Source organism: Oreochromis niloticus, linkage group LG15 (genome assembly GCF_001858045.2).
Source record: "Oreochromis niloticus isolate F11D_XX linkage group LG15, O_niloticus_UMD_NMBU, whole genome shotgun sequence".
Classification (NCBI taxonomy): Eukaryota; Metazoa; Chordata; class Actinopteri; order Cichliformes; family Cichlidae; genus Oreochromis; species Oreochromis niloticus.
Window position 1 is genome coordinate 28,012,789 of NC_031980.2, and position 12,479 is coordinate 28,025,267.

Below are 12,479 nucleotides of genomic sequence, written 5' to 3' on the forward strand. Positions count from 1 at the left end.
AGTGTGCAGGAGCCCACAAACAGATCCAAGACCTGAAACACAAGGAGAGTGGAAAGAAAGCGTTGTGCAATCTGGAGGGAACCTCCAGGTTTCCACGCTGGTTGTGACGGACACTTAGAAGCGGGTGAGATAGATATCAGAGTGCAGGAGCCCAGGAACAGATCCAAGACCTGAAACACAAGGAGAGTGGAAAGAAAGCGTTGTGCAATCTGGAGGGAACCTCCAGGTTTCCACGCTGGTTGTGACGGACACTTAGAAGCGGGTGAGAGATATCAGAGTGCAGGAGCCCAGGAAACAGATCCAAGACCTGAAAACAAGGGAGTGGAAAGAAAGCGTTGTGAAATCTGGAGGAACCTCCAGGTTTCCACGCTGGTTGTGACGGACACTTAGAAGCGGGTGAGATGGATATCAGTGTGCAGGAGCCCAGGAACAGATCCAAGACCTGAAACACAAGGAGAGTGGAAAGAAAGCGTTGTGCAATCTGGAGGGAACCTCCAGGTTTCCACGCTGGCTGTGACGGACACTTAGAAGCGGGTGAGATGGATATCAGAGTGCAGGAGCCCAGGAACAGATCCAAGACCTGAAACACAAGGAGAGTGGAAAGAAAGCGTTGTGCAATCTGGAGGGAACCTCCAGGTTTCCACGCGGCTGTGACGGACACTTACAAGCGGCTGAGATGGATATCAGAGTGCAGGAGCCCAGGAACAGATCCAAGACCTGAAACACAAGGAGATGGAAAGAAAGCGTTGTGAAATCTGAGGGAACCTCCAGGTTTCCACGCTGGTTGTGACGGACACTTAGAAGCGGGTGAGATGGATATCAGAGTGCAGGAGCCCAGGAACAGATCCAAGACCTGAAACACAAGGAGAGTGGAAAGAAAGCGTTGTGCAATCTGGAGGGAACCTCCAGGTTTCCACGCCGGCTGTGACGGACACTTACAAGCGGGTGAGATGGATATCAGTGTGCAGGAGCCCAGGAACAGATCCAAGACCTGAAACACAAGGAGTGGAAAGAAAGCGTTGTGAAATCTGGAGGGAACCTCCAGGTTTCCACGCTGGTTGTGACGGACACTTAGAAGCGGGTGAGATGGATATCAGAGTGCAGGAGCCCAGGAACAGATCCAAGACCTGAAACACAAGGAGAGTGGAAAGAAAGCGTTGTGCAATCTGGAGGAACCTTCCAGGTTTCCACGCTGGTTGTGACGGACACTTAGAAGCGGGTGAGATGGATATCAGAGTGCAGGAGCCCAAACAGATCCAAGACCTGAAACACAAGGAGAGTGGAAAGAAAGCGTTGTGAATCTGGAGGGAACCTCCAGGTTTCCACGCTGGTTGTGACGGACACTTAGAAGCGGGTGAGATGGATATCAGAGTGCAGGAGCCCAGGAACAGATCCAAGACCTGAAACACAAGGAGAGTGGAAAGAAGCGTTGTGAAATCTGGAGGGAACCTCCAGTTTCCACGCTGGTTGTGACGGACACTTAGAAGCGGGTGAGATGGATATCAGAGTGCAGGAGCCCAGGAACAGATCCAAGACCTGAAACACAAGGAGATTGAAAGAAAGCGTTGTGAATCTGGAGGAACTCCAGGTTTCCACGCGGCTGTGACGGACACTACAAGCGGGTGAGATGGATATCAGGTGCAGGACCCAGGAACAGATCCAAGACCTGAAACACAAGGAGAGTGGAAAGAAGCGTGTGAAATCTGGAGGGAACTCCAGGTTTCCACGCTGGCTGTGACGGACACTTAAAGCGGGTGAGATGGATATCAGAGTGCAGAGCCCAGAACAGATCCAAGACCTGAAACACAAGGAGAGTGGAAAGAAAGCGTTGAAATCTGGAGGGAACCAGTTTCCACGCGGTGTGACGGACACTTAGAAGCGGTGAGATGGATCAGGTGCAGGAGCCAGGAAAGATCAAGACCTGAAACAAAAGGACGAGTGAAAGAAAGGCCGTGGTGAAATCCTGAATGATATCAGAGTGCAGGAGCCCAGAAGAGATCCAAGACCTGAAACCAAGGAGATGGAAAGCGTGTGAATCTGGAGGGAACCTCCAGGTTTCCACGCGGTGTGACGGACACTTACAAGCGGTGAGATAGACATCAGAGTGCAGGAGCCCAGGAAGAGATCCAAGACCTGAAACACAAGGAGAGTGGAAAGAAGCGTGTGAAATCTGGAGGGAACCTCCAGCTTTCCACGCTGTTGTGACGGACACTTAGAAGCGGGTGAGATAGACATCAGAGTGCAGGAGCCCAGGAAGAGATCCAAGACCTGAAACACAAGGAGAGTGGAAAGAAAACGTTGTGAATCTGGAGGGAACCTCCAGTTTCCACGCTGGTTGTGACGGACACTTACAAGCGGGTGAGATAGACATCAGAGTGCAGGAGCCCAGGAAGAGATCCAAGACCTGAAACAAAGGAGAGTGGAAAAAGCGTTGTGAAATCTGGAGGGAACCTCCAGCTTTCCACGCTGGTTGGACGGACACTTAGAAGCGGGTGAGATGGATATCAGAGTGCAGAGCCCAGGAACAGATCCAAGACCTGAAACACAAGGAGAGTGGAAAGAAAGCGTTGTGCAATCTGGAGGGAACTCCAGGTTTCCACGCTGGTTGTGACGGACACTTACAAGCGGGTGAGATGGATATCAGAGTGCAGGAGCCCAGGAACAGATCCAAGACCTGAAACACAAGGAGATGGAAAGAAAGCGTTGTGAAATCTGGAGGAACCTCCAGGTTTCCACGCCGGCTGTGACGACACTTAAAGCGGTGAGATGATATCAGTGGCAGGAGCCCAGGAAAGATCCAAGACCTGAAACACAAGGAGATGGAAAGAAAGCGTTGTGCAATTGGAGGGAACTCCAGGTTTCCACGCCGGCTGTGACGGACACTTAGAAGCGGGTGAGATGGATATCAGAGTGCAGGAGCCCAGAACAGATCCAAGACCTGAAACACAAGGAGAGTGGAAAGAAAGCGTTGTGCAATCTGGAGGGAACTCCAGGTTTCCACGCTGGCTGTGACGACACTTACAAGCGGGTGAGATGGATATCAGAGTGCAGGAGCCCAGGAACAGATCCAAGACCTGAAACACAAGGAGATGGAAAGAAAGCGTTGTGAAATCTGGAGGAACCTCCAGGTTTCCACGCGGCTGTATGGACATTACAAGCGGGTGAGATGATATCAGAGTGCAGGAGCCCAGGAAGAGATCCAAGACCTGAAACACAAGGAGAGTGGAAAGAAAGCGTTGTGAAATCTGGAGGGAACCTCCAGCTTTCCACGCTGGTTGGACGGACACTTAGAAGCGGGTGAGATGATATCAGGTGCAGGAGCCCAGAACAGATCCAAGACCTGAAACACAAGGAGAGTGGAAAGAAAGCGTTGTGAATCTGGAGGGAACCTCCAGGTTTCCACGCTGGCTGTGACGGACACTTACAAGCGGGTGAGATGGATATCAGAGTGCAGGAGCCCAGGAACAGATCCAAGACCTGAAACACAAAGTGGAGTGGAAAGAAAGCGTTGTGAAATCTGGAGGGAACCTCCAGGTTCCACGCTGGTTGTGACGGACACTTAGAAGCGGGTGAGATGGATATCAGGTGCAGGAGCCCAGGAACAGATCCAAGACCTGAAACATAAGGAGATGGAAAGAAAGCGTTGTGAAATCTGGAGGGAACCTCCAGTTTCCACGCCGGCTGTGACGGACACTTAGAAGCGGGTGAGATGGATATCAGTGTGCAGGAGCCCAGAAACAGATCCAAGACCTGAAACACAAGGAGATGGAAAGAAAGCGTTGTGAATCTGGAGGGAACCTCCAGGTTTCCACGCTGGTTGTGACGGACACTTAGAAGCGGGTGAGATGGATATCAGAGTGCAGGAGCCCAGGAACAGATCCAAGACCTGAAACACAAGGAAGTGGAAAGAAAGCGTTGTGAATCTGGAGGAACCTCCAGGTTTCCACCTGGTTGTGACGGACACTTAGAAGCGGGTGAGATGGATATCAGAGTGCAGGAGCCCAGGAACAGATCCAAGACCTGAAAACAAGGCGATGGAAAACAGCGTTGTGAAATCTGGAGGGAACCTCCAGTTTCCACGCTGGTGTGACGGACACTTAGAAGCGGGTGAGATGGATATCAGAGTGCAGGAGCCCAGGAAGAGATCCAAGACCTGAAACACAAGGAGATGGAAAGAAAGCGTTGTGAATCTGGAGGAACCTCAGGTTTCCACGCCGGCTGTGACGGACACTTAGAAGCGGGTGAGATGGATATCAGAGTGCAGGAGCCCAGGAACAGATCCAAGACCTGAAACACAAGGGATTGGAAAGAAGCGTTGTGAAATCTGGAGGGAACCTCCAGGTTTCCACGCTGGTTGTGACGGACACTTACAAGCGGGTGAGATAGATATCAGAGTGCAGGAGCCCAGGAAGAGATCCAAGACCTGAAACACAAGGAGATGGAAAGAAAGCGTTGTGAAATCTGGAGGGAACTCCAGGTTTCCACGCGGTGTGACGGACACTTAGAAGCGGTGAGATGGATATCAGAGTGCAGGAGCCCAGGAAAGATCCAAGACCTGAAACACAAGGAGAGTGGAAAGAAAGCGTTGTGAAATCTGGAGGGAACCTCCAGGTTTCCACGCTGGTTGTGACGGACACTTACAAGCGGTGAGATAGACATCAGAGTGCAGGAGCCAGGAAGAGATCCAAGACCTGAAACACAAGGAGAGTGGAAGAAAGCGTTGTGAAATCTGGAGGGAACCTCCAGTTTCCACGCTGGTTGTGACGGACACTTAGAAGCGGTGAGAGAATCAGAGTGCAGGAGCCCAGGAAGAGATCCAAGACCTGAAACACAAGGAGAGTGGAAGAAAGCGTTGTGCAACTGGAGGGAACTCCAGGTTTCCACGCTGGTGTGACGGACACTTAAAGCGGGTGAGATGACATCAGAGTGCAGGAGCCCAGGAAAGATCCAAGACCTGAAACACAAGGAGAGTGGAAAGAAAGCGTTGTGCAATCTGGAGGAACCTCCAGGTTTCCACGCTGGTGTGACGGACACTTACAAGCGGGTGAGATAGACATCAGAGTGCAGGAGCCCAGGAAGAGATCCAAGACCTGAAACACAAGGAGAGTGGAAGAAAGCGTTGTGAAATCTGGAGGGAACCTCCAGGTTTCCACGCTGGTTGTGACGGACACTTACAAGCGGGTGAGATAGACATCAGAGTGCAGGAGCCCAGGAAGAGATCCAAGACCTGAAACACAAGGAGAGTGAAAGAAAGCGTTGTGAAATCTGGAGGGAACCTCCAGGTTTCCACGCTGGTTGTGACGGACACTTAGAAGCGGGTGAGATGAATCAGAGTGCAGGAGCCCAGGAAGAGATCCAAGACCTGAAACACAAGGAGAGTGGAAAGAAAGCGTTGTGAATCTGGAGGGAACCTCCAGTTTCCACGCGGTTGTGACGGACACTTAGAAGCGGGTGAGATGAATCAGAGTGCAGGAGCCAGGAAGAGATCCAAGACCTAAACACAAGGAGATGGAAAGAAAGCGTTGTGAAATCTGGAGGAACCTCCAGGTTTCCACGCTGGTTGTGACGGACACTTAAAGCGGGTGAGATGGATATCAGAGTGCAGGAGCCCAGGAACAGATCCAAGACCTGAAACACAAGGAGAGTGGAAAGAAAGCGTTGTGAATCTGGAGGGAACTCCAGGTTTCCACGCGGCTGTGACGGACACTTAGAAGCGGGTGAGATGGATATCAGAGTGCAGGAGCCCAGGAACAGATCCAAGACCTGAAACACAAGGAGATGGAAAGAAAGCGTTGTGCAATCTGGAGGGAACCTCCAGGTTTCCACGCTGGTTGTGACGGACACTTAGAAGCGGGTGAGATGGATATCAGAGTGCAGGAGCCCAGGAAAGATCCAAGACCTGAAACACAAGGAGTGGAAAGAAAGCGTTGTGAAATCTGGAGGAACCTCCAGGTTTCCACGCTGGTTGTGACGGACACTTAAAGCGGGTGAGATGGATATCAGAGTGCAGGAGCCCAGGAACAGATCCAAGACCTGAAACACAAGGAGATGGAAAGAAAGCGTTGTGAATCTGGAGGGAACTCCAGGTTTCCACGCGGCTGTGACGGACACTTAGAAGCGGGTGAGATGGATATCAGAGTGCAGGAGCCCAGGAACAGATCCAAGACCTGAAACACAAGGAGATGGAAAGAAAGCGTTGTGAATCTGGAGGGAACCTCCAGGTTTCCACGCTGGTTGTGACGGACACTTAAAGCGGGTGAGATGGATATCAGAGTGCAGGAGCCCAGGAAAGATCCAAGACCTGAAACACAAGGAGATGGAAAGAAAGCGTTGTGAATCTGGAGGAACCTCCAGGTTTCCACGCTGGCTGTGACGGACACTTAGAAGCGGGTGAGATGGATATCAGAGTGCAGGAGCCCAGGAACAGATCCAAGACCTGAAACACAAGGAGAGTGGAAAGAAAGCGTTGTGCAATCTGGAGGGAACCTCCAGGTTTCCACGCTGGCTGTGACGGACACTTAGAAGCGGGTGAGATGGATATCAGAGTGCAGGAGCCCAGGAACAGATCCAAGACCTGAAACACAGGAGAGTGGAAAGAAAGCGTTGTGAAATCTGGAGGGAACCTCCAGGTTTCCACGCTGGTTGTGACGGACACTTAAAGCGGGTGAGATGGATATCAGAGTGCAGGAGCCCAGGAAGAGATCCAAGACCTGAAACACAAGGAGATTGGAAAGAAAGCGTTGTGAAATCTGGAGGGAACCTCCAGGTTTCCACGCGGCTGTGACGGACACTTACAAGCGGGTGAGATGGATATCAGAGTGCAGGAGCCCAGGAACAGATCCAAGACCTGAAACACAAGGAGATGGAAAGAAAGCGTTGTGAAATCTGGAGGGAACCTCCAGGTTTCCACGCCGGCTGTGACGGACACTTAAAGCGGGTGAGATGGATATCAGAGTGCAGGAGCCCAGGAACAGATCCAAGACCTGAAACACAAGGAGATGGAAAGAAAGCGTTGTGAAATCTGGAGGGAACCTCCAGGTTTCCACGCTGGTTGTGACGGACACTTACAAGCGGGTGAGATGGATATCAGAGTGCAGGAGCCCAGGAAGAGATCCAAGACCTGAAACACAAGGAGATGGAAAGAAAGCGTTGTGAAATCTGGAGGGAACCTCCAGTTTCCACGCTGGTTGTGACGGACACTTAGAAGCGGGTGAGATGGATATCAGAGTGCAGGAGCCCAGGAAGAGATCCAAGACCTGAAACACAAGGAGAGTGGAAAGAAAGCGTTGTGAAATCTGGAGGGAACCTCCAGGTTTCCACGCTGGTTGTGACGGACACTTAAAGCGGGTGAGATGGATATCAGAGTGCAGGAGCCCAGGAACAGATCCAAGACCTGAAACACAAGGAGAGTGGAAAGAAAGCGTTGTGAAATCTGGAGGGAACCTCCAGGTTTCCACGCCGGCTGTGACGGACACTTAGAAGCGGGTGAGATGGATATCAGAGTGCAGGAGCCCAGGAACAGATCCAAGACCTGAAACACAAGGAGATTGGAAAGAAAGCGTTGTGAAATCTGGAGGGAACCTCCAGGTTTCCACGCTGGTTGTGACGGACACTTAGAAGCGGGTGAGATGGATATCAGAGTGCAGGAGCCCAGGAAAGATCCAAGACCTGAAACACAAGGAGATTGGAAAGAAGCGTTGTGAATCTGGAGGGAACCTCCAGGTTTCCACGCGGCTGTGACGGACACTTACAAGCGGGTGAGATGGATATCAGAGTGCAGGAGCCCAGGAAGAGATCCAAGACCTGAAACACAAGGAGATGGAAAGAAAGCGTTGTGAAATCTGGAGGAACCTCCAGGTTTCCACGCCGGCTGTGACGGACACTTAGAAGCGGTGAGATGGATATCAGAGTGCAGGAGCCCAGGAACAGATCCAAGACCTGAAACACAAGGAGAGTGGAAAGAAAGCGTTGTGCAATCTGGAGGGAACCTCCAGGTTTCCACGCGGTGTGACGGACACTTACAAGCGGGTGAGATGGATATCAGAGTGCAGGAGCCCAGGAAGAGATCCAAGACCTGAAACACAAGGAGAGTGGAAAGAAAGCGTTGTGAAATCTGGAGGAACCTCCAGGTTTCCACGCTGGTTGTGACGGACACTTACAAGCGGGTGAGATAGAATCAGAGTGCAGGAGCCCAGGAAGAGATCCAAGACCTGAAACACAAGGAGAGTGGAAAGAAAGCGTTGTGAAATCTGGAGGGAACCTCCAGGTTTCCACGCTGGTTGTGACGGACACTTACAAGCGGGTGAGATGATATCAGAGTGCAGGAGCCCAGGAAGAGATCCAAGACCTGAAACACAAGGAGATGGAAAGAAAGCGTTGTGAATCTGGAGGGAACCTCCAGGTTTCCACGCCGGCTGTGACGGACACTTAGAAGCGGGTGAGATGGATATCAGTGTGCAGGAGCCCAGGAACAGATCCAAGACCTGAAACACAAGGAGATGGAAAGAAAGCGTTGTGAATCTGGAGGGAACCTCCAGGTTTCCACGCTGGTGTGACGGACACTTACAAGCGGGTGAGATGGATATCAGAGTGCAGGAGCCCAGGAAGAGATCCAAGACCTGAAACACAAGGAGATGGAAAGAAAGCGTTGTGAAATCTGGAGGGAACCTCCAGGTTTCCACGCCGGCTGTGACGGACACTTACAAGCGGGTGAGATGGATATCAGAGTGCAGGAGCCCAGAACAGATCCAAGACCTGAAACACAAGGAGAGTGGAAAGAAAGCGTTGTGAATCTGGAGGGAACCTCCAGGTTTCCACGCTGGTTGTGACGGACACTTACAAGCGGGTGAGATGGATATCAGAGTGCAGGAGCCCAGGAAGAGATCCAAGACCTGAAACACAAGGAGAGTGGAAAGAAAGCGTTGTGCAATCTGGAGGAACTCTAGGTTTCCACGCCGGCTGTGACGGACACTTAGAAGCGGTGAGATGGATATCAGAGTGCAGGAGCCCAGGAACAGATCCAAGACCTGAAACACAAGGAGAGTGGAAAGAAAGCGTTGTGCAATCTGGAGGGAACCTCCAGGTTTCCACGCGGCTGTGACGGACACTTAGAAGCGGGTGAGATGGATATCAGAGTGCAGGAGCCCAGAACAGATCCAAGACCTGAAACACAAGGAGATTGGAAAGAAAGCGTTGTGAATCTGGAGGGAACCTCCAGTTTCCACGCCGGCTGTGACGGACACTTAGAAGCGGGTGAGATGGATATCAGAGTGCAGGAGCCCAGGAACAGATCCAAGACCTGAAACACAAGGCGATTGGAAAGAAAGCGTTGTGAAATCTGGAGGGAACCTCCAGGTTTCCACGCTGGTTGTGACGGACACTTACAAGCGGGTGACATAGATATCAGAGTGCAGGAGCCCAGGAAGAGATCCAAGACCTGAAACACAAGGAGAGTGGAAAGAAAGCGTTGTGCAATTGGAGGGAACTTCCAGGTTTCCACGCCGGCTGTGACGGACACTTAGAAGCGGTGAGATGGATATCAGAGTGCAGGAGCCCAGGAACAGATCCAAGACCTGAAACACAAGGAGAGTGGAAAGAAAGCGTTGTGCAATCTGGAGGGAACCTCCAGGTTTCCACGCTGGTTGTGACGGACACTTACAAGCGGGTGAGATAGATATCAGAGTGCAGGAGCCCAGGAAGAGATCCAAGACCTGAAACACAAGGAGAGTGGAAAGAAAGCGTTGTGAAATCTGGAGGGAACCTCCAGCTTTCCACGCTGGTTGTGACGGACACTTAGAAGCGGGTGAGATGGATATCAGAGTGCAGGAGCCCAGAAACAGATCCAAGACCTGAAACACAAGGAGAGTGGAAAGAAAGCGTTGTGCAATCTGGAGGGAACCTCCAGGTTTCCACCTGGTTGTGACGGACACTTACAAGCGGGTGAGATGATATCAGAGTGCAGGAGCCCAGGAACAGATCCAAGACCTGAAACACAAGGAGATGGAAAGAAGCGTTGTGAAATCTGGAGGGAACCTCCAGGTTTCCACGCGGTGTGACGGACACTTAGAAGCGGGTGAGATGGATATCAGAGTGCAGGAGCCCAGGAAGAGATCCAAGACCTGAAACACAAGGAGAGTGGAAAGAAAGCGTTGTGAAATCTGGAGGGAACCTCCAGGTTTCCACGCCGGCTGTGACGGACACTTAGAAGCGGGTGAGATGGATATCAGAGTGCAGGAGCCCAGGAAGAGATCCAAGACCTGAAACACAAGGAGAGTGGAAAGAAAGCGTTGTGAAATCTGGAGGGAACCTCCAGGTTTCCACGCGGTTGTGACGGACACTTACAAGCGGGTGAGATGGATATCAGAGTGCAGGAGCCCAGGAAGAGATCCAAGACCTGAAACACAAGGAGATTGGAAAGAAAGCGTTTGAATCTGGAGGGAACCTCCAGGTTTCCACGCGGCTGTGAGGACACTTGAAGCGGGTGAGATGGATATCAGGTGCAGGAGCCCAGGAAAGATCCAAGACCTGAAACATAAGGAGAGTGGAAAGAAAGCGTTGTGCAATCTGGAGGGAACCTCCAGGTTTCCACGCGGCTGTGACGGACACTTAGAAGCGGGTGAGATAGAATCAGAGTGCAGGAGCCCAGGAAGAGATCCAAGACCTGAAACACAAGGAGAGTGGAAAGAAAGCGTTTGAAATCTGGAGGAACCTCAGGTTTCCACGCCGGCTGTGACGGACACTTAGAAGCGGGTGAGATAGACATCAGAGTGCAGGAGCCCAGGAAGAGATCCAAGACCTGAAACACAAGGAGAGTGGAAAGAAAGCGTTGTGCAATCTGGAGGGAACCTCCAGGTTTCCACGCCGGCTGTGACGGACACTTAGAAGGGGTGAGATGGATATCAGTGTGCAGGAGCCCACAAACAGATCCAAGACCTGAAACACAAGGAGAGTGGAAAGAAAGCGTTGTGCAATCTGGAGGGAACCTCCAGGTTTCCACGCTGGTTGTGACGGACACTTACAAGCGGGTGAGATGGATATCAGAGTGCAGGAGCCCAGGAAGAGATCCAAGACCTGAAACACAAGGAGAGTGGAAAGAAAGCGTTGTGCAATATGGAGGGAACTTCCAGGTTTCCACACTGGTTGTGACGGACACTTACAAGCGGGTGAGATGGATATCAGAGTGCAGGAGCCCAGGAACAGATCCAAGACCTGAAACACAAGGCGATTGGAAAGACAGCGTTGTGAAATCTGGAGGGAACCTCCAGGTTTCCACGCTGGTTGTGACGGACACTTAGAAGCGGGTGAGATGGATATCAGAGTGCAGGAGCCCAGGAAGAGATCCAAGACCTGAAACACAAGGAGATGGAAAGAAAGCGTTGTGAAATCTGGAGGAACCTCCAGGTTTCCACGCGGCTGTGACGACACTTACAAGCGGGTGAGATGGATATCAGAGTGCAGGAGCCAGGAAGAGATCCAAGACCTGAAACACAAGGAGATTGGAAAGAAAGCGTGTGAAATCTGGAGGAACCTCCAGGTTTCCACGCCGGCTGTGACGCACACTTACAAGCGGGTGAGATGGATATCAGAGTGCAGGAGCCCAGGAAGAGATCCAAGACCTGAAACACAAGGAGAGTGGAAAGAAAGCGTCGTGAAATCTGGAGGGAACCTCCAGGTTTCCACGCCGGCTGTGACGCACACTTACAAGCGGGTGAGATGGATATCAGAGTGCAGGAGCCCAGGAAGAGATCCAAGACCTGAAACACAAGGAGAGTGGAAAGAAAGCGTTGTGAAATCTGGAAGGAACCTCCAGGTTTCCACGCCGGCTGTGACGCACACTTACAAGCGGGTGAGATGGATATCAGAGTGCAGGAGCCCAGGAAGAGATCCAAGACCTGAAACACAAGGAGAGTGGAAAGAAAGCGTCGTGAAATCTGGAGGGAACCTCCAGGTTTCCACGCCGGCTGTGACGGACACTTAGAAGCGGGTGAGATGGATATCAGAGTGCAGGAGCCCAGGAAGAGATCCAAGACCTGAAACACAAGGAGATTGGAAAGAAAGCATTGTGAATCTGGAGGGAACCTCCAGGTTTCCACGTCGGCTATGATGGACACTTTGAAGCGGGTGAGATGGATATCAGTGTGCAGGAGCCCAGGAAAAGATCCAAGACCTGAAACATAAGTAGAGTGGAAAGAAAGCGTTTTGAAATCTGGAGGGAACCTCGAGGTTTCCACGCCGGCTGTGACGGACACTTAGAAGCGGGTGAGATAGACATCAGAGTGCAGGAGCCCAGGAAGAGATCCAAGACCTGAAACACACGGAGAGTGGAAAGAAAGCATTGTGAAATCTGGAGGGAACCTCCAGCTTTCCACGCTGGTTGTGACGGACACTTAGAAGCGGGTGAGATGGATATCAGAGTGCAGGAGCCCAGGAACAGATCCAAGACCTGAAACACACGGAGAGTGGAAAGAAAGCATTGTGCA